We start from the raw sequence: 24,374 nt of genomic DNA on the forward strand, positions 1-24,374 counted from the left end.
TTTCCGGAGATCGAAGGTCCAGATGTTTCAAAAAATCATTGATCACAGAAGTTTCCGGAAATCAAATTTTCAAAGGTGGAACTTAAAAACACAGTTTATTTTTTTGTTTGTAAGGGAAAGCCAGAGAGATACTTTATAAGCTTATATTCATGATTAATATTAATTTTTTATCAGTAAATAGTTGTTATAACCATAAACTCAAGAAAGAAAGACATATTTGTAAATTTTAGTTACTTCTCCAGGTCATCATAGGTATGTGTAAAATTTTAAATATATTTTAAGTAAACTAAGAAATATTGAGAAAAAGGAAAAAAAAACTTGTTTACATTTTTTTCAATTTAAACTGTCTTTTTTTTTATAACTCAAGAAATTTTCCGGAATTTTGACTTGGGCTCACAGTCACCCCTGAGAAAATCTACTAAAAACTATGTATGTAATAATAGTTGACTATAAGTCTAAATACGACAAGGATGATTTTATTTTTAAAAGTAAGGCAAGAACAATTATGCATTAAATAGAAAGCAATTTGTTTACAATGAACTTACATTGTGGTTTTTCCGAAAAAATTCATTTTCTATTTTGAAAAAAAGTTGACATAGCGAGGTTTTGAGAAGAAACCTTTCGACATAGAAATTCAAATTGACATTAAGTGGATATATAAAGCAAAGGGGAAAAATATTTTTTTGAAATAACAAGGTTTTCTAGTTATCGAGAATATACTATATATCAAGCTGCTTAAATACAATCTCTTTTAGATTTCAGCTGTTATATTACATACATTAATCTCGCAATTCTTATCAGAAATAGGACAGTTTTGTTTACTTTCAAAGTTCCGAATATTCTCCAAAATTCTAGTTTTTTTTCTTCCAGCCTTTCAAAAACTGTGGATTTTTTTCATCTCTATAGTACTTAGTTTATTTAGTTGAAGTAAAAAAAATGACTCTAAAAATATTTCGAGATGGCAAGTTCAGGACTAAATTCGTTCTAAGAAGTAGAAAAATATATTCTAAAATATTACTCTAAAAAATGGAGTCATGAAATATAAGAATAACTACAAATAAATATCTATGTAATGATAGTTGACTATAAGTCTAAATGCAGCAATTATAATTTTAATTTTAAAAGTAAGACAAAAATAATTATGCATTAAATAGAAAAGAATTGGTTTACAATAAACTTACATTGGGATTTTTCCGAAATACATTCATTTTCTATTTCGAAATAAATTCGATATTACAGATTAGAAACCCCTTTCGACAGAGGAATTCAAATAAACATTAGGTGGACATATAATGCTTAGGGAAAGCATATTTTTTTGACATGACAGGGTTTCGGAGACATCGAAGTTCGAAATATCGAGAGTATAGTGTATTTACAATAATCTATATATATAATGTTTCTCTAGAAAGTTCTCTTTTTCAGCAATACATTCCATTCTCATTCTGTTTGACAAACCAGGAGATAAAAAATAGAAATAAGTCCGACCACTTGAAAAACTGAACAAAACCAAAATAAAAATCGTTGTCGACTAGAAATTGCGTAAATAAACGCGAACCATCAAAATAAGTGGCACCAGGCACAAATAACTTGAAAGATCGCAAGGTTTTGGATTTCTCTCTGTTTTCTTAAGTTTCGCTTCAAGAAGTTCCTTTTTTGGAAAATATTCTTCGACGCAATAGTGGGACCTCTATTTCACGCATGGTTTGAAAAAAGTAGAAAACGGAAAAAACCGCATTGTTGGTTGGGGTCAGGTAAATTATATTAAGCATAATACTTCATTCAAATTCGCACTCTTGTTATTTTGTATCAAGTTATTTGATTTTATCTTTTTCCTATAGCCCTGTTCGATTATATTTGGGTGAAATTTTTAAGGAAACAATCTCAGAAAACAAATTTGTTTCGATTGCAAGTTTCTTTTTTGTATCATTAATCTTGTTGTTGTAGCTCATTTCCGTCTCACTAGAGCTGCACAATGGGCTATTGGTGACTGTCTGGAAAACATCCCTGAGGATGATCCGAAGACTTGCCACCGCAATTTTGATCCTCCTGCAGAGGTGATTGCACCCCCTTTCGTTAGCCCGACAACCTGCGCGCGAAGTCTAACACTTTACGGTAAAACAGTTTAACGAGGACTAATACAGCACACTCTCGGTCCCTACTCAGACTGATCCAAGTGATCACCCACCCACACACTGACCGCTGCCAATGCTGCTTGACTTCGGTGATCAACTACTGCAGGGCTGATTGTGCTCCGGAAAAATCCGGATTTCCGGAGTTTTTGCTAACAGTGATCCGGAAGTTTCCGGAGATCAAAGGTCCAGCCGTTTCAAAAAATCATTGATCACTGAAGTTTCCGGAAATCAAATTTTCAAAGGTGGAACTTAAAAACACAGTTTATTTTATTTGTTTGTAAGGGAGAGTCAGAGAGATACTTTATAAGCTTATATTCGTGATTAATATTCATTTTTTATCAGTAAATAGTTGTTATAATCATAAACTCTAGAAAGAAAGACATATTTGTAAATTTTAATTACTTCTCCAGGTCATCATAGGTATATGTAAATGGTATAGGTATGTGTTAAATTTTAAATATATTTTAAGTAAACTAAGAAACATTGAGAAAAAGGGAAAAAAAACCTTGTTTAAATGTTTTTCTAATTTTTCAATTTAAACTGTTGTTTTTTTTTTCAAACTAAAGAAACTTTCCGGAATTTTGACTTGGGCTCACAATCACCCCTGCTACTGGGAACCGTGTCTTAGCCCTCAGTCCACAGCTGGACGCTTCCTTAATCTACGATTTTCAAGAAATTATGAAAGTACTTCAAATCAAAAGCAACTTGCTAAAAATTTAGACAAATTTTTGTGATATAAATTTAAATAAGAAAATTCTCTAACATTTAAAGGTGAAATTATGCTCAATTATTGAACGAAATGGTTTTATTTTATCATATACAAAACCATTCTTCGCAACTTCTGGGTCAACGATCCGGTTTTGACTGTGATTAATGATTGTTTTTCTGAACCGTGCATTGAATTTCTGCATTTATTCTGATTTCAAAGAAATAAATGTTTTTACGAAATTAGAAGAAAAAAATAAACGATTGAGATGTTTCGGTTCACTTCTTCTATTCATTCGAAAATTATTCAATTCACAAGTTTTTCATAATAATAAAATGCAAAAAAAAAAAATATTACAAAAGTTTAAGTCTTAAAACAAGCGTCTATTCCTTCATAACACGTTTAGCCTTGAATGAACACTTGAATGAATGATTGATTAACGCTTTACTAAAACAAAACTATTATCTTTTGGATTGTTTGAGAAAATCATTTCCTTTTTTTTCATGACTTCACAATGCTGTTCTTTGTTTATCGTACGTTAAAAATTAAATTGGTTAGCGAAAGACCAAATTTACCATTTAAGGATTTTTGCATAAAAATTTAAAAAAAGCTGTTTGTGCATTATCTTTTATCTTTGAAAACCGCTTTGTGTAACCCTTGATAGCTGAACATTTTTCCAATAGACTACCGTGAAATCGGGATGTTACTGATATTATTTCGTTGACGAATTTGAATAGTGACATTTTCGATAAAATTAAAACTTCTCGTTAGAAAATCTTATTTTAGTGTTATTGAACTTTTAAATATACATTTAATTTGATAAGTTCTTAATTTCTCAGACCTTATATGATAAAGATAAACTATAATATGCGTGTTTTTTTTTTAGAGAGGAAGAAGGATTCAAATGCATTTGACTACAAACAGACTACGACAACTTTAAGTAAGTTACCTTTTGACAGGTCACTAAGCTTTTTATTTCAGACATCGTTCAAGACCTAGCGAATTTTTTCCCGTGGGTCAAGTTTTCATAAAATTGAAGACACTGCTATTGCAGGAATTTTTTCATCTTTTGGTAGTGAGTGGTCAATTGTGGTGGCGTTATAGTTTTGAAAATTTGAATTGTTGTGCTGTATCCATTTTCTTAAACACGCATTTCAAACCCTGTTTATTTTCTTAAACATGCATTTTGAGCTAAGTCTATTTTCTCAAATAGTTTTGAGATATACCATTTTCTTAAATATGCATTTCGAGCTTTGTCTATTTGCTTAAATATGAATTTTTAAGCTATATCCATTTTCTTAAATCCGCATTTATGGTTTTTTCCAATGTTTTAAACACATATTTTTAACTATATTTACTTTTTAAAATACGCATTTCATCTTTGACGCAAACAATTTAACTGAGTTTCATAGAATTCCTGCGGACAAGAGTAAACTTTTCATACCAAAGAAGAACAACATCTGAACCTAATTTAATCATTTCAGTAAAATGTCACTAAATCCCCCAATTCTAATAAATACTGCTCAAAAAATGTTTAATACTTATTTTTTTGCTTATTATTCAGACATATATTTGCTTCCTTTATTCTTAAAGTTTATTATTTCAAACAATACGCTCTTAACGAGAAAAATAAAGTTCCTTATTTTAATTCCGTATTATTCCGTCCTTATCCATTTTCTTAAATCCGCTTTTCAGGCTTTTTCCAATATCTTAAAAGCGCATTTCTAAGTGTATTTATTTTCTTATATACGCATATCAAGGTATGTCTATTTTTAAAAGTGTATTTTGAGTTAAATCAAAAATAAAAAGCTCATCGACTAAAAGGCTAATAGTGCCAACGCTTGAGAACACAGACAAGAAATGTCACTAAAATGTCACTAAGTTCTAATGCAGTCCGTGACCAAATTATTAGAGTCACAAGAATCTATGTAAAGTTGTAATTATCAAGTGATATTATAAAGCTTTATTGCTTTTACGCAACTGAAACCGGTTTCACTTGTTTACATTCGTGTATCAATTGGTTAAATTAGACAATATATATTATAAATTCGACCATTGAACAAATTAAACGATATATTTCATAAATATAGAATATTTATAATATCAGGTATATTAATATATTATAATAATTACACCAAATTATTAGACGCACTGTAGGGGAGAGTGGGGTCAATTGTAACAGGGTACGATTGTAACAGAGCAAAAATTTTGAGTGTCGGGTTCTAGATTTGATTCCTAGGTGGCGCACAAGGTGTATTTAATAAATCTACATGTACACCCCTGCTGGCAACCATTTTTATGTACTTTTGAAAGAGTTACATCACAAAAGATATTTTCACGCTACGTAAGTACTTTTTTTGGTATTAGAATATTATATTGTAACAAAGTAATTTTGTTTAAACAAATAAAAATTATTAACCGAATATGTAAGTGGACACCTTAATTAACATTTCAATAAAAAAAAATTAGTTTTGTTAATTAACTAGCATTGTTTTTAACAAATGAAGCTGAAATGGCGTCTTGGGGACGATTGTAACAATAAGTAAAGGGACGATTGTAACAGCTGAAAATAAATAATCTTATGTTTACAAACCATTACTTAACTCTTTAAGAACCACCAATAGTTTCCTATATCATTTATATTATGTTGCATGTGCATTATTTTATTTGTCACCTTTCACAGCATAAATTAAAATTTTTAACCCCTTAAAGTTAAAAGTTTAACCCTTTAGGTCTCTGCTCATTATTATTTTTACTCCTAAAATATCACTACTATTTTGATCAATAAAAAAATATATCACAACTATGATAATATGTATAATTAACTATGTTTTAGTTGAATTTATGAACTGTTACAATTGACCCCGTAAGTGGGGACAATTGTAACAAGTGCACGACTGTCAAAAATTGTTAATAACTAATATAATAACATTTAAAATAAGGTATATATTTATTTTCTAGTAGAGGTTAGTCTACTTTATTCGTCTGTCAATTAATACTAATAATATATTGGATTTTTTGTTAGTTAAAAATAGTTAAGTAAAAAATGCTACAATTGACCCCACTCTCCCCTACTGTTTTAATAATTGCATGAGTTTATATGCAATACTTTTATATTTAAACATACATATAATGGGGTTTTTTTTATTTTGGAGATTTTTTATACGCTTTCTATTTGTATTTATTTTTAACGCATTACATTAAAATTTTAACCAATTGATACACGAACGTAAGCAAGTGCAAACCGGTTTCAGCCGCGTAAAAATAATAAAGTTTTATAGCAGTATAACCTGATAATTTAGATTTTGCATAGAATCTTATAGTGTGTCTAATAATTTGGCGAGGGACTGTAAATATTACTTGAAAAATTGTTTAATACTTCTTTTTTGCTTATTATTCAGAGAAGTATTTGCTTACTTTATTCTTAAGGTTTATTATTTTAAATAATGCACTCTTAACGAGAAAATTAAACTTCCTTATTATTTCTTCCTTTTTCCTTCCCCTATTTTAAATAATCGCTGCAAGTCACTATAGAATAAAAATGTTATTTCCTGGATGATGCTGAATTGTTCATCCTTTTGTTTTAAAAACCCATTGTTACATTTTCGGTCATTGTTTGGCGTATATTATGAGCTTTTAAGAAAACAGTTGTTTTTATCTGCAAGTCATGATGGATAGACGATGGCTTTTTGACCTGTGAATTGTAAAAAAAAAAAAAAAAGAAATCGATCAATGTACCCCAATAGATCTTAATCACTGGTATTTAAAAAAAGAATATCGTTAAAGCAGATTTATTACCACAGCACATTGACTAAAAATTACGTTTGAGTTGAAATTTCAGTAAATTATGCCTGATTCATTACACTTAATAATCCCTGTGGCTGAATTTTTTCAACTTATCTGCTTCAAAACTCTCTAGCACTAATACCTTTCTGCACGATACTTTTAATAATATCAAACATATATGTTGCTAATTTAAAATAACAAAAGGGCCGTGTTTACGAAATAAAACTATATAATTTTTTTTTAATTGAGCATGTAATAATTTTTATTCTAATATTATGGGTGATATTCTCTCATTTCGTGGGAGAGGAGCCCAACTTATTTCCTTCTTTGCATTTTGAAATTAATCATCACAATAAAAAAATAATTAAAATTCATGAAATCCGTAGTAGTAACTGCCGAAAAAATGATCGATGATGAAATCACGCGAATCGGATTACTCAAATGCGTGTTTCGTTTCGAGATTTGGTTGTTGTAATAAATAATATCGTATAAAAAATATCGGATTTAAAAACTATTGAGAAATCAATAGCAATAACTGCCAAAAATTCAATAGAATTTTTGCCTTAAAAAGTAAATACACTTGAATGCACGATTCGAATTTTCCATATTGTTTGAAATTTATCGGGATATTTAAAATCCCCGTGAAAATCAATATCAATAACTACCGAAAATACAATCGAAACATTACATCGATTCACGATACTATCGGCGTAAATTGAGCGTGTCAAAAAGTGATTACGTGAATGCATGATTCAAATATTACGTGTAAATTTCTGTAGAAAAGAAAAGTATGTATATATATATATAGATGTAATACAAAAATTATAAATACTTTTGTATTAATAAAAGCATTAATACTCTTTCGTTTTCATAAAATGTCTTTGTTAAAGAATAAGCGTAGAAATATTCTATTTTGGGAATTCAAGGCTGAAAACGTACCATTGAATTATAATTAGATTTATATTTCAAAGGAGGAGTTATTTTTAGAATCTTGTCCTTCTTTCACTTCCATATTAGGAAGCATTAAATGATTTTCCTTAATGCGTAAGGTTACGAGACTGAGCCTTTTTACTCATTTTCTATTAGTATTTAATGCGGGAGTGATGGTTTTCGCATGTCTCCTGCTGAATAATGTGTTCCCTGTCTGATCTGACGGAACCATCCGGAGTTTTGTCCACACCCCCTCCCTTGTGGAGTGTGGATGTGAACTGATATAACCACCAGCCTACCTTTAAATAAATCTTTCGAGAACGTATATGGTTTACAACTAACTTATTCAAGCTGAATACAACAATGATGACAAGGGTGTAGCCCTGTTATTATCTATATATANTATCTATATATATATATATATATATAACTTTTTAAAAGAAAAATCTTTCTGCAAGAACTCTGTAACGTTCTGCGACAATGTCGCCGTGTCGCTGCTATTCTGCAACGGGGTTAATAATAACCACTTAATGTGATTAATGTGCATAGTTGAAATAATTTAACTAAAAAAGCGTTTTGATTATTAATGATAACCGGTTATTATTAACAAACATATTCGTAACATTTATATAAAAAATCGTACATTTTTCGTCGTAACACAGGTTTGAAAACGATACTCTGTAATCTCGATGAAGTTTTCGCTAAATTCTCTCGTAGTATAAAATTATTTAATCCCTGATACCTCCGAAAAAAATTATATTTCAGATGAAAACCTAAAATTTTCCAATCAGCATGTGCTGAATGTAAAAAACAACATATGTACAACAAGGGTTACCAGGTTATTCTTTCTTATCGGTCAGTTACTTGCAATAAACAAAAATCATCCTGAATTCATTTTTCACCCTGCTTGAAAAGGTCACCTTGAAAGGTTACGTTACGTTGTTTTTTCAGTTGTAATTTAGAGTTACGTTTTCCGTCTGCAAATTAAAAGATTTAGAGTGAGTTACGCTGAAACGAAATTTCAGAAAACTGTCAAAGAATTTTTTTTTTCGCAATATGTAGCTATTTATTACAAGGATGCCAAATATAATGATGAAATCGGCAAAACAAAGCGCGCTAAAAAGTGATTATTTAAATGGGAGATTTGAAACTCACGTGTAATAATAATATCGTAGTAAAAATAAGAGAGTTAAAAAATCACGGGGAAAAGCGTAGCAATAACAGCCTTTAAAAAATTAAAAAATAAAAAAGCATTTAGATTTCCGATGAAATCGGCACAAATAAATCACGTCAGAAAGTGATAAATAATGCTAAATAATGCTAATAGTGTGATATAAATAATGCTAAAGTAAGAAATTAAATGCGTGTTTCGGGATTTTAAAAACCACATGGAAATTGGTTGCTATAAATGCCCAAAAAAACGATCGAAACGTTACTTGGATTTACGATAAAATTGTAAACAATAAAGTGAGTCAAGAAGTGATTACTCAATTTCAAAATTCGCGCATAGTAATATCGTAATGAAATACATTAAAAAAAAAACAGTTTTTGAATTTCGTAGCAACAACTGCTGAAGAAACAATAGACAAACATAGACTTACGATAGAATCTATGCAAATCGAGCGCATTAAAAAGTGAGGACTCAAATGTGCGATTCAAATTTTTCAATCATTTTTTTAATTTTCAAAAAAAAAATTATTCAGAAACTTCCGTGGGCCGCGCAGTGACAGTCGCAGGTTGTGCATTCCTATTTTAAAAGAAAGATCGTTTCCATAGCGCAAGCATAGAAGTGGAAATTCGTCCAATCCCTGTATCATGACGACTTTTCAAAGCCATTCATCCAAATTCATTTAAAATTCATTGAGCATTGAGTTTGTCAGTCGTAAAATTGGATGTTTTCTAAATGTACCGATTCAAAACGATCATTTGAAATCTTTTAACAAGAAACAAAAAGAAAAGAATAATTAAGGTCCTTTACTTGAGGTTAATTTTAACCCAACCATCGAATTAATAATTAATTAATCTATACAATGATACACGATTTTAGATAAGAATATAGTAATAAGGGTATAAGTAATTTAAACAAATGTTAATAAATAATACGATTTAAATTCATTGTATTACAGTCAGAGTCTGATTTTATATAATCGTGATCAAAAACTATACGGATATTATTCGTAATGCCATGGTCCAAAAACAATTCTGCACCCTATGAAGCAATCCTTTAAATGCAACTACTCTAAAACCAGAAATTAAACACTTAATCATCAGCTTAAAATACAATGAAGGTTCAACTGTATACGTCATGGAAGGTCCTACTTTTGAAAATATCATTTTTAGAAATTGGTGCACAAGGTAATTTCACAAAATATCTAAATTGACATCTTTACCTCATTTTTGTCCAATGATGCTATTTTCTGTTATTAATTATTACATTGCCAATGACATAAAGGTAGACTGACTGAACCACATTGGTGCAATATGCTGAGGACTTCAAAATACGAGGGTTGTAAATTAAATAGTGGCAACTTAACTTTGAAACTCACAGAAGGGCGNCGACTTCGCGCGCAGGTCGTCGGGCTACCGAAGCGGGGGTGCCATCCCTTCCGCAGAGGATCAAAATTGTGATGGCATGTCTTCGGATCATCCTCCGGGATGTTTCCCAGACCGTCGCCAATAGCCCATTGTGCAGCTCTAGTGCGACGTAAAGTAACAACAACAACAGCACCCTCTGAAGCAATCCTTTAAATGCAACTACTCTAAAACCAGAAATTAAACACTTAATCATCAGCTTAAAATACAATGAAGGTTCAACTGTATACGTCATGGAAGTCCTACTTTTGAAAATTTCATTTTTAGAAATTAGTGCACAAGGTAATTTCACAAAATATCTAAATTGACATCTTTACCTCATTTCTGTCCAATGATGCTATAATTTTTCGTCCACTGGTGCTATTTTCTGTTATTAATTATTACATTGCCAGTGACATAAAGGTAGACTGACTGAACCACATTGGTGNTGCTTTAGAGCGATGGAAACGAAACTCCTCACTTTAACGCCACGCAACAACTACCCTTCTAAGCAAATCGACTGTTTTTTGCACTCTGCATATCGACAACAGCGCCACCTCACCGCACCCATACCCTATTTGCGCATGCCCGCCTTTCTGTGAGTTTCAAGGTTAAGTTGCCACTATTTAATTTACAACCCTCGTATTTATATATTGAGAAATCCGATTTTCTATACATAAAGAACATATCGTAATAATATACCCTGTTCAAACTATAAGACACACTATAAGATTCTATGTAAAAACTTTATTAGCAGGTGATAATATACAGCTTATTGTTTTAACGCGGCTGAAACCGGTTTGCACTTGCTTACGTTTGTGTATTAATTGATTAACATTGTAATGAAATACGTAAAAAATAAATGCTAATAGGAAGTATATAAAAAATCTCCTCTATAATGACTCGTTACATTTATGTTTAAATATAAAAGTATTGCATTTATAAACTCGTGCAAAATATGTAATTATTAAAAAACTACAGTGCGTCTAATAATTTGATCTGATTATTACAATATAATAATATAATACCAGATATAATAAATATTCTATATTTATATAACATATCGTCTAATTTATCTAGTCGTCAAATTTATATTATATATCGCCTAATTTAACCGATTGTTACACAAATGAAAACAACTGCAAACCGGTTTCAGTCCCGTAAAAACAATAAAGCTAAATAGAATATACTGATAATTAAGATTTAACATGGCATCTTATAGTGCATCTATAATTTAGCCATAGAATGATATACGAATATACATATGATTTTAGTACATTGAGTGTGTTTGTTTGTAGATATAAAAAGACGGCTCAGATTTTCTGTCATAAGACAAACCAGATCGCATTTGTCAAGTTTTAAAAACCGTGCACCAATGTAATCGGATGTTTTATATGTGTATCGATTTTAAACGATGTATTGAAAGCTTTTAGCTTAAAGAAAGAAAAAAAGAAATCATAACGTTCCTTTACTTGAGGCTGATTTTAACCCGACCATCAAAATATGTATACGATGCCCACCACTATGAAATAAATATGTTTTCCTGGAAGAGGAAGAGAAAAAAATCTCTTCTAAAAAAGTTTCTTTCAATTCTGTTAGAATAGCTTTTGGTTTATTGTGTAGATGCCATTCCCGTAAGGAAAACAAAATCTTGAAAGAAACATTTCGCTTTTGTTCCTCAATAAATTATTTCCTTTCTATTTTTGTGAGATAAATCCGGTTATTTTTTTTTTCTTTTAGAGAAAAAATAGAAAAGCCATGGAACGCTAGCTTTGATTCGTTTAAAATACATTATTTATCCACATATTCGTACAAATATAATAGATATGCATTTTAATATTCTATCAACGAGTTTATTCCTTTGCATTGAAATACTTTGGATAAACATATTTTTAAAAAAATTGCGTTCCATATGTAATGGAATTGTTATGAATCAATGAATATAAAAAGTATTAGTAAAATAAAAATACTGAAAATTCAATTGAATAATAAAATGATTTTATTTTCAGATTTGAATAATAGAGTAAATTTTAAGTTAAAAGTAAAATACCCGGAAAGAATAATCGAAACAGGCCAGTTTTGAAATACACTATTTTGGATTTTTTTTAAGTCAAAATTTTTAGTTTATTATCTCATAGTTGCCTAAGAAATAAATGGTTTGTGGGAATAGAGATTAAGGCAAATATTTCTAAATGTAAAATTTTTATATCAAACTGTTCTTCAGTATTGTTTCTAAATAAATACTTTCCGGAACTTGCACAGTGGAACGGAAATCGTTGTATTTTTTCGCCTTTGAAAAACTGCTTTTCTCGTCAGTTTTATAACCGTTATTAAACAGCCGACCCAATTTTTTAGATTTACGAATACTAATGTTCTACTCCGTGACCTTGTAACTTTGAACCCAATCCAGAATACAGGGGAACACCTGGTTCAAGCATTGGAAGAAATTTTGCGTTCGTGGAGGACTTTTTGATGGAACTAACCCGCATTAGCGTTACATGGAGAAGAAAACCACGAAAACTTCCCACGGTTAGCCTAATGGCAAGGGGGTGATCCATCTACCTCTGAGAATATTTTCACGTCAGCATTGTGGTCGGTGCTAGCCGGGAGCGGAATTCGTATCGACCAGCCATCGCTGAGATTCAAACTCGATACACGCTGACAATGTGTCACCTAAATCGCTTAATCAGAGAAAGTTCTAAGTATTTTTTAAACCAGATACTTTTCTGGCTTATTGCAGTCAACCTTATTTATTTCAGGCACTTTGCAATAAGCCTGGAATAAATATTTTTGAGTGACTTTTATTTAGATATCTCTTTTTGATGATCTCTGAAAGAGATTGACAACCTCATGTCAGAATGCACTAAGGACGATTCTTTCAAGGATTTAGTTTTAGAGTCAAAAGTTAGAAGAAAAAAGTTATTTTATAAAAAAAAAAACTGAGCATCTCAAATAAATCTCTCATTTTTTAAAGTAAATTAATTTTTATGCTATAAAACTAGCACTGCAAACTTAGTAATGCAAACGTATAAGAAAAACATAATTGTCTATTTATTTATAATAGTTCTATCATTAACATAATTATACACCCTTGTGCAAATTAATTGAAACAAACTAAATAAATTCAGAAAACTAAGGGAAAATGCTATTTTATTTAAAATTTTACAAACTCAAAAATTTTTAGTACATCATATGATCTCCACGACACTTTAACATTTGGACACGATTCGGCATGGATTCCACTAATTTTCTTACAGACATTTATAATATTTGTGTCCTAGTACCACACATGAATTGACGCCGTTATTAGCTTCTCCATAGTTGTACAATCCATATTTAATAGGCGATTCTTGCATATGGCTCAGAGATTCTCAATTGGGTTGATATCCGAAGAGTTCCCTGGCCATTCCAATGTCTCAATTTGATTCTCAGACATGAATTTCTTGACAATTTTGGACGTATGGCAAGGAGCTAAATCCTGTTGAAAAATCCCTGTTCCATCAGGGTATCGTTTCTTCAACTCTGGAACAACTTTTTTACCCAGAATAGTAATGTACTGCTCAGAACGCATCATACCGTCAATAGGCTGCAAAGGTCCAACCCCATTGTAACCGAAACAACCCCAAAACATCTTCTTTAAAAAACACGAAAAAAAAAATTTGTTTCAATTAATTTGCACAAGGGTGTATTCTTCGATTGACGACCAACCTCCATTAGCGACTATTTTACTGTAGAACCGAGAGTGGTCGCTCTCGAGAGGTTTAACTGTATATTAAAATCGCACATTTCATTGCAGTAAGCAAGAAGTTCGATAAGCTTAAAAACTGATTCGCATATTCTAATTAAGATAGCAATTTTTTTTATCATTATTTGAAAGATAAGTTATCATAAGAGTTTTTTTGAATGTGGAAAAGTTTTAAAATTTTTAAGGATTTTGTATTCTGAGTAAGCTCTTTTAATATAGAATAACAAAAACTTCGTTCCAATTTTCTGTAATGTATGTTTAAAAAATAGACTGCAAAAAATAAAGAATTTAAACTCTTTTTTCGGTAAAGGTTTTTCCCCGATAAATTTAAAATTAAAAAATACACTTTTAGAAAAATCGGTTCATCATTGAACCATATTATTAGTAACTTGAACCATAATATGGGGAAAATTTACTATAAGCCGTATTAACCCCTTAACGATTGGTTAATTTTCAAGAAAACGGTCATAAAAGTGCCTATTTACGTATTTGATTAGTGCTGCAACTAGTTTAAAATAAACTAACTATTTACAATTACCTTAAAAATAACCTGGTACTGCCATCAGGTTTGTAAAATGAGAAATAAAATTTTTTCCGGGCAAAAAAAAATTTATTAATTTTATTCTTATTGGCGAGTTACTACTGAACACTCCAACCCGTCAATATCACGGGAGCGAGAAATAGCGGGCGAAATCTCACCTCGTCATTTTCACGGGAGCGAGAAGGAAGGGGTAAAATGGTCAAGTTGAACTATAGTTATCAAGTTTAAATTATTTGGATCAACTTATAAAGGTTGCAAGAAATTTATTATAGTTCAGCACACTTTATTTTGAAATTGTGTTATTTATATGAATTATATTCTCACTAAGAATTTTAAAAGGGGCCTATTAAATACTTCCACACTAATAGCTTGTAAATTGTAATAATGTTTTTAATTTACTTGTAATAATATTTAAAACTTGTTTTCAGGCCGGAAAAGCCTGGTTGGTAGGGCGTTAGGTCCATGTCCAAGAAGTCATGAGTTCGATCCCCACCTGCTGAAGACTCCCCTTATAGTAAATGGTGACTAGTGCACATTTGCACTAAGTCCTCCTAGTTCCCATACGAAATCAATGCCACTGGGGTGAGTTGTAATGGCTCAAAGGGCAAGAGCGTTCGCCTTTCAATGGGGTGAACCGGTTTCGAATCCCAACGATGGCTGGTTGATAAGAGTTCCGCATCCGCCTCGCACCGACCACAGAGCTGACGTAAAATATCCTTAGTGGTAGGCAGATCATGGGTTAGACTCCCCTTGCCGTCAGGTTAACCGTGGGAGGTTTTCGTGGTTTTCTTCTCCATGTAACGCAAATGCGGGTTAGTTCCATCAAAAAGTCCTCCACGAACGCAAAATTTCTTCCAATGCTTGAACCAGGTGTTTCCCTGTATTCTGGATTGGGTTCAAAGTTACAAGGTCACGGAGTTGAACATTAGTAATCGTAATCCCAAAAATTGGATCGCCTGTTCAATATCGGTTATAAAATATAAAGTAAAAAACACCGCTGGAGGCGCTGAGTTAGAGATAGATCGTTCTCTGGCTCAGGCCAAAATTACGATCTGTGGATGCATGACTGGGTCCGCCCTTTAAAACGGGTTGTGACGTGTGTGTGTGCTGAAGTCGTATACTTGCCCTCATAAATGGCACCACTGAAAAACAAAAAACGCACCCTCTGCTTTAAATTCGCTTGGTTTCACCAAGCAGGCTTGCTGGCATTGCCAAGTGGTATTAGAAACAACAACAAAATATATTTTCAAAACTTTTAAATTTTGTTTTCCATTTAATTTTATTTCTCTACACGTTCTTCCATCATTGAAGTAGTAACAAACAGTTGATGGCATCCTTTTTGAATTAGTGTAAAATGTTCTGAACGATGATATCAAACATTTCTCGATCAATGAAGAAAATGTGTGTTAGAGTAAAAAATAGAAAATTGAGTTTCAGGCAGAACTGTCACAGATTGTAAGTGAAGTGATAAATGAATGGAACCTTTCATTTATTCTGCTTATCCACTTTTCCTACAAGACACCCTGATCAACGGTTTAGTTCCTAACTTTTTCTTTTGCTTCATTTTTCTTTTCCTTTGATAGTCAAATAATTAATTATCAAAGGAAATCATATGGAGATTCAAAATATATCTGTGAGTTTTTTCCCTTCAATTGATTTTGTGTTTTGTCAGCTTTCTGTAAATTTATTATCCTAAATAATTTTAACATAGGTACGCCATTTCACAAAATGCATTGCAAAATATAATAAATTTATGAATTAGTATGATAAAAATTAATTTATCCTAGATAGCTAAATATTTGTCCAATAGTTTTTTGTCACTCAATAAATGCATTAGCCTCATTTTAAAGTAAATTAAAAATGAAACCATTTTACAAAATGCTTAATCCCTTCCTTCTCTCTCCCACCAAAATGACGGGATGAAGTTTCTCCCTCTATTTCTCATTCCCGTGATATTTCCTAACTGGAATGTTCAAATGTAACAGGTCAAAAAAGAGTAAAACAATTTATTTCTTATGCCCAAAATCATATTTATGTTTCAATCTATGTACCAGATAACAGCACCAGGCTATTATTATGTATTTAAATATAGATTATTTTAAACTAGATCATCAAACATGAAATCTAAAAATTTACTCAACAAATGAATACATATTACCTTTAGTTGTATAAAAAATATGCACTTTTATGACTATCAAAATTACGCGAGCATTAAAGGAAGTATATAAACTACGGTGTGATAGTAAATTTACTCTAGATAATTAATCATTTGACCAATTATGTTATGCTGCTCTATAAATTTATCATTTCAAAATTTAGACAAAGTAGCGGAACATAGCCGCGAGGGCTCATGAGAGCGTTCGCCCTCCAATGAAATGAACCGGGTTCGAATCCCAGAAATGACTGGTTGATACGAATCCGCATCCGGCTTGCACCGACCACAGTGCTAACGTGAAATATCCTCAATGGTAGACGGATCATGGGCTAGACTCCCTTTGCCGTCAGGCTAACCGTGGGAGGTTCTCGTGGCCTTTCTCTCCATGTCACGCAAATGCGAGTTAGTTCCATCAAAAAGTCCTCCACGAGGGCAAATTTCTCCCAGTACTTGATCTAGGAGTTCCCTTGTCTTCTGGATGGGGTTCGAAATTACAAGGCTACGGAGTTGAACAATTGTTGTCGTAAACCCAAAAATTGGGTCGGCTGTTCAACGACGGTTATAAAAAATATAAAAAATAGCCGAACATTTATGTATTAGTATGATGATAATTAGCCGTAGTTCACTAAACATTCGTCGATCAACTGTTACCAGTTTTGCGAATTAGAAAAGTTATCGTAATACTTTAACATCTTTAAAGATTATAAAGGTTTTTTTTTCATGATTTTTCCATCTTTTATTAAAATTTTAAATATATTTTTCTTCTTTTAGTTTATAACGAGTGATATTCATATCATTAGCTAAATATAACTCCATCTAGTGTGGCAGAAACTAGACGTCCAAATTAACATGACCAACGGTATCTCACCCATTGTGGTGGTCTATGAAAGAGTGGATACCACCTTTGGAGAACGCACTAGGTCTGCTCATCGGCAAGTCCAATTGTGCAGCTCATAGGAAATAAAATAAAAAAAATAAAATAAATAAAAAGCTAAATATAACTGCATACACTAGAATAGTAAAATTACTTGAAAAATGGTTTAATTTTCTGTTCCATTATAATGGACGAGTTAAACATCTACATGCATTTACTTAAATACAAAACTAAAGATCCCTTTTTTAAATTAACTATACTGAAAATACAAAACTATTCATCAATTTTGATAACATTAATGATAGGTTTGATGAATCCATGTTTAAATCCCAGGTTGTTTCGACGTCTGCACGTATTTAGTTAGATTATTAAATAAAGTAGAAAAATAAAGCATTTTTTAAAACGAAAAATTTATGAGAATACCGGAATTTTATTTCAATGATATATTGAACGAGTAATTAAAGAACTTGGTGGAAGAATGTATCAAATAACCCCTGTATCGAGCTAATCCCTGTAGTAGAAGTTTTTCGTGCTATCTATCTAACCCCTGTATCGAGCTAACCCCAGCAGTAGAAGTTTTTCGAGCTACTAACCCCTGTAGTCGAAGTTTTTCGAGCTATCTATCTAACCCCTGTAGTCGAAGTTTTTCGAGCTATCTATCTAACCCCTAAATCGAGCTAACCCTGCAGTAGAAGTTTCTCGAGCCATCGATCTAACCCCTGTATCGAGCTAACCCATGTAGTAGAAGTTTTTCGAGCTATCTATCTAACCCCTGTATCGAGCTAACCCTTGTAGTAGAAGTTTTTCGAGCTATCTATCTAACCCCTGTATCGAGCTAACCCCTGCAGTAGAAGTTTTTCGAGCTATGCACACAACTTATTTGTGCGTTTTTCCAAATTATTAAATTTTGTAAATAACCTTCACAATGAAAAAAGTAATTAAAAATCATGAAATCCGTTGTAGTAATAGCCGAAAAAAAAGATCGATGACAAAATCATGCGAATCGGATTCCTCAAACGCGTGTCTCATTTCGAGATTGAGTTGTTGTAATAAATAGTACCGTATAAAAAATATCGGATTTAAAAACAATGGAGAAATCAATAGCAAATAACAGTCAAAAATTAGATAGAATTATAGCCTTAAAATGTAAATACTCAAATGCACGATTCGAATTTTCCATATTGTGATAATCATAACCACATGAAAATCAATATTAATAACTGCCGAAAATACAACCAAAACATTACATCGATTTAGAATACTATCAGTGTAAATTGAGCGTGCCAAAAAGTGATTATTTACATGCCTGATTCAAATATTATGTGTATATGTTTGTGGAAAAGAAAAGTGAAATTTTTTACTTTTCAAAAGAAAACTCTTTCTGCAAGAACTCTGTAACGTTTTGCGACAATGTCGCCGCGTCACTGCGATTCTGCCACGTGACAAATGGAGCTCTACCCTATTACAAAAGTTTTCCAGCTTGTTGAACCAAAGTATCCTGCAATTTTACGGCAATCTTAATATGGTTAAAAAGAGCCATAATTGTGGTTACGCATACATGCATTAAATGAGGAGATTCGTTTACGTCTACATTATTGGGAGCTAATTTTGGAGCTCATTGAACCATAATATTGTTCAAACTAGCCGCAACCTTTATTACGGTGCTGAGTTAAATTATTGTCTTACTTCTTGAACTGATTGCACTATACTATGGTTCAACAACTTAAATGGAAACTTGGTTCAATTTGGCACTTTATTTATGTCCACGGCAATTTTGCACCATATTATAGTTCAAGGTACCAATATATGGTTCAACATTGACATTATTTTTCTGAATGTTTAAGAAATAAGTTATGATATGTAATAAACGCAATTTTTTTAAAACAAATCACTTAATAAAACAAGTGAAAGATGTGTTTCCTGCTGTAATTTATTTCCTATAACTTATGATTTTAAATCTCCACCTTTTTACACTTAGCTCTTCTTTTATTAAACTAGATATTTTTCGAATACTAAGAGGAGTTTATTGGTGTAGATTGAACATAAATGTAAGAAAGATTTCTGGAATGTCTTCTTTGTGGGAAATACCGAGTGGATAATGTTTAATAATGTCGTTCTCCTATCACGAAGATAACGAATGAAGAATGATATTGGGGGCATTCCCTATTTCTTCATCTCCTCTTGTAATGGCTTTCGGAAATGGAATCCTTTCTATTTGTTCTACTTGTTACATACTCTCATAAAGAAATCTTCGACATAAATAAGTATTTTTTGAATAAAAGTTCAATAGATTTATGAACTTTCGTCGAAGAAGATTTTCTACGAATCAGAAATACGACACTTTTAAAAATGTTGTTTCAACAGAGCGTTGTTCATAGAATATTTAAACTTTTCTTTTTGAAGCGATCTTCGACATAAATAAGTACTTTTTGAATAAAAGATATGGGAACATGGAGGACTTTGTGATCCGACAGATTTAACGTACACCAGTCACCATTTACTACACGAGGAGTCCTTGGCTGTCTGGATTCGAACTCTCGTTCTTACGAACGTGAGTTCAGCTCCCTGCCAACCAGGCTATCCCGGCCCCATTAAATACACCTATTTATATTAAATACAACTATTTTATTTATTTGCAAAAATATAAGCTTTGTTGTTCTCTAAAATTCAGGATTATAACATCCGTTGCTTCTCTTTCCCGAGTGGAATAGAAAAAATAATTGTTTACATTGCCTTTGGATTAAATGTGAAATTCTTCCTTTACTTAGTCATGTTTGGATTCTAAACACGTATTTTATCGGCAGATTGTGTGAGACTTTGCGTCTTTCTTTTAAAACGTTTTATTTTGTTTTGAGAGTAAATAATAAATTCAACAAATAATCTACCATATGAGTACGCTGTTCAGAATTAAAAAAATGTTATTACGATGGCTTATTTTCTTGTAATGCATTGATTCTTTGGTTTTCGAATTTATTTTTAAATTCTCTTTTTTTCTGCATACAAAAATAAATTTGGAATTTACGTGCCGTTCCGGTACAATTACCCAACTGTATCTCTGGTAACCTCATAATTTTGCTTAATAAAACAACCCTACATTTGGAAATTTTTCCTTTCATGTGGTCTACCGGAGATTTCAAAATTATAGTTCCTATTACCCATCATTTAGTAAAATTTTCAAAATCGAGAAGTAAATATAACTGAAAAAACGTTTCACATGCCATGCTCTAAAATATCATGGTAAAATTTCCAAATTTTACCACTTTTTCAAAATTTTATCGCATATTACAAAACCATATTTTATTGTTAATTTGATCAAAATCTTTACTGCTTCTGTAAAAATTACCGAGCTTTTTGGTGTTCCCATAGAATAGAAATACAACAAATTTTACCATATTTTGATAATTTTGACCATACTTTTTTCTCAGGGCTTCGTAGATATTTTTTTTTCTTATCACGAATGAATCACAAATAATTTATTCTCTTTGCAGTAGATTTCCAAACATGTGTAATAAAGGTCGTTGAACAATCAGACAGGTAGAAATGTCGTAGGCTAATTAAATAATCTAGCAGTTTGCAAACATTTTACAATGGTTAATTAGAAAAAGTCCTCAGTATTTTTTAATCAGCCTGATACTTTTCAAGCTTACTGTCACAAACCTTGAGGCATACTAGGAAGTATATCATTCATTGATCAATAAGCCTTACTTACTTCAGGCATTTTGAAATTACACTGGATTAGTGAAGATTTATTTTAAGCAACCTTATTAAATATTTACTGCAATAAACCAACGCAAATTAGTCTGATTGTGTCTTAACACATTTTTTATTAATCTAAAGGCATATTATAAATAACATAATGCGAAACAAAATTTGATAAATGTGGTAAAATTTGGTAATTTTATCATGATACCTAAGAGTATGGCATAAAAGCCATTCATTCGGTTAAAATTATTATTATTTTTTTTTTAAATTTTTTTTTTTTAATAAATTTGTGGTAATAAATACCATAATTTTGAAAACCAAAATTTCCTGTTAACGGTTACGATATGCACGTTAAAAATTACTAAATGAATGGATTAAATATAGTACATTTTTGTTTTATTAACCAGAATTATGGTTTATTTTTTAACAGAAATGTCATTACCATACAGTATGGTAATGTTACTAGAATTCTTTTTCATTACGTTTACTGTCCTTTTTATTAAATAGGAGCAAGCATCGAGCATCAAATTGATAATGTATTCCTTCTTCTTCTTTTTTTTTTTTTTTACTCTGACTCGAAAGTAGTTAAGTTTTCTGCAATGTCCGGAAGAAAACTCGTACTTTTTTATTAAATATTTATATTTGATTATTTTGCATTTTGCAAGTATTTTAGCTAATGCAATTACAAAAATCGATTTTTTTTTTCCATGAAATCTTGCATAATTTTTATAAATTAATTTTTTTGAAGTTTTTTTTTAAGCAATTTGCATAATCAATTATTTGAACCAATTTGAAACCAGTTATTTGCTTTTCCTTCTTTTTTCTCTATTTTTTACTTGACTTTTTCTTATGACACAAAAAGTTTTCCATCGAAATCAATTTAGTCCCTTTTTGGTTAAATATCATTAAAAACATTGTGACTTAAGCATTGAGGGGTCGAATTCGATTGCATCATCAATTCTGGCTTTTGTGCAAAAAACAGAAATTAGCAACTATTACCATGAGGTTATACTTTATTTCGTAACTCTCAATGCAGCGCAATTTCGAGTTTGATTTGCTGAAAATAGCCGTCATTAGACGAAATTGTCCTGAAATTTGATATTGAATTCAAAACTTCACGAACAATTATTGCCTATTATTTAGAACTTGCGTAAGCGTGTTATTCAATGATTAAACATTTGAAAAAGATTCTAATTAACCAATAAGTTTTAATTAACCAATATTTTTTTTAACTAAAAAACAAATACTATCTTTCTTTCTTACACTGACAAAAAGAGTATGGGCAAAACTACATGAATATGGTAACATTTACCGAGTTTCTGGCTCTATGGAAACACCGAAAAGCTTGGTGATTTTTGTCGCAGCTCTTTGGTAATGATTAATTATTAATAATTTTGATGCTTTATTGATTAGTTAATTCTAAAATATTGTTTTATAATTTGTGTTAAGGTTTGATAAATGTGGTAAAATTTGTTGATTTAATCATCCTTAGAGCACAGCATAAAAATCATTTTTTTAGCTACATTTACTTTTCAGTTTCGATTTTTTTTGCTAAATGTGTGGTAATAAGAACTATAATTTTAAAAAGCAAAATTTACGTAGATCATTATCATATGTACGGAAAAATTACCAAATGAATGGTTTAAATACCGCTTATTTTGGTTTTATTAACCAGAATTATGTTTTTTTTTTTTCATTTCTTCTTTTTTTAATAGAAATGTCATTACCATAAAGTACGGTAATTTTTCCAGAATTTTCTCCATGTAGGTACCATTAACAAAAAAAATTAGTTGAGTAAAAATATACTTCATGATTTGAGTTTCATTTAAATTTTATGTCAGAAAAGACAGAAATGTGTTTGCTCCCACTAAACTTTATGTTTCATATTTTGCATACTCAAGTGTCTCTTGTGTAAATAACTTTACAATGCTACATTGTATTTTTAGATAAAATATATTCTTTGTTCATAAATCTTTCACTCATTTTGGATCTTAAGCTCTTTGAAAGTTATTTCCAACCTCACTCTTAGTATTGAGATTCGAGTGCCTCATTTCAACGTCTCAAGAGGATTTCTTTCTGTTTACACTTCATTTTCTCCTCTTATCTTTTTTACTCTTTCGTTCTAGAACTTCTTTAACATTAAATTAAGAGTGTTCATTTTTTTAATGTCGAATGTTTTATGGAAAAAAATGCATGTAATTTTATAATTATGATCAAATCATAGTTTGCAGTTTTTCAAACATTCAAAAACTAGCAAGATAAATTTTTTTATTTTTTTTTAATTCATTAGCTTATTTAAAGGTTTCTTTTTTTCTAGGTATAACTTTTTATGGTGACGTTTTTATGTCTATGTCAGTTGGTAAAGAGACATGGTGTGTAGCGTTTTTGAAAAGTGCTTAAAGGTGCTTTTTTCGTTTTTTAATAGCCCTTAAATATGCTTTTTTCATTGGGTATTTTAAAAAGTACTTAATTTTCTCTTATCAAAAATGAGATTTTTTTCTTTACAATTTCGATTTCCACCACGTATTATGCAAAAGCGTGCTTTTCACATTGTTCTATTCAACGTTTTCACAATTCATTCAACCACCACAATCCATTTCGGCGTACTCCATAACGTATGAAAGCGCCAATCATTTTACATGTTTGATGAATCATTTGCCAATCATTTGCGTGCTTTTCACATTGTCCTATTCAACGTTTTCACAATTCATTCAACCACCACAATCCATTTCGGCGTACTCCATAACGTATAAAAGCGCCAATCATTTTACATGTTTGATGAAATACATGTGCAACTCTGTTGCATTTCGCAAGATATTCTCAATTTCAGGCTTCATTTTCCACCCACTGATATGGAGCAGAAAAATCTCTTGTTCATTTTATAATGGCTAATATAAAAAAAAAAGTTCTTTGTCAGAAACTAATTATTTTATCAAGATTATGTAAAGTCTGAAAATTATTTTGCATTTTGTTAAAGTATTCAATGCTTAAAAATATTTTTGAGTGCTTAAAAAGTACTTAAAAGGTGCTTATTTTTTGTTGAAAGATTTGGCTACGCACCCTGAAAAAGCTAGGTAAATTGAATAAAAAGTCGAAAAATAATTTGTATTCTTTTTAATGAAATAGTGGATGCAATATACATAAAAAATATTTTTTTAAAGAAAAAGCTACGATTTTCTCGATTCCAATGAAGAATTAAAATTTATTGAATAGTTTGCATTTCCCTATTAAA

At 31.0% G+C, this 24,374-nt stretch overlaps 1 protein-coding gene across 4 annotated transcripts in view; it reads left to right on the forward strand.

The window, feature by feature from the left end:
• LOC107454977 (adherens junction protein p120) overlaps positions 1-24,374 on the forward strand; it is a 231,545-nt gene that overhangs the window by 100,639 nt on the left and 106,532 nt on the right. For all 4 annotated transcript variants that reach the window (XM_071188186.1, XM_071188183.1, XM_071188187.1 and 1 more), the window contains 2 exons: positions 3,725-3,778; positions 8,580-8,677. The gene's annotated coding sequence lies outside the window, so the exon portion shown is untranslated. The remainder of the gene's footprint in view (positions 1-3,724; positions 3,779-8,579; positions 8,678-24,374) is intronic.

This window comes from Parasteatoda tepidariorum, chromosome X2 (assembly GCF_043381705.1).
Source record: "Parasteatoda tepidariorum isolate YZ-2023 chromosome X2, CAS_Ptep_4.0, whole genome shotgun sequence".
NCBI lineage: Eukaryota > Metazoa > Arthropoda > Arachnida > Araneae > Theridiidae > Parasteatoda > Parasteatoda tepidariorum.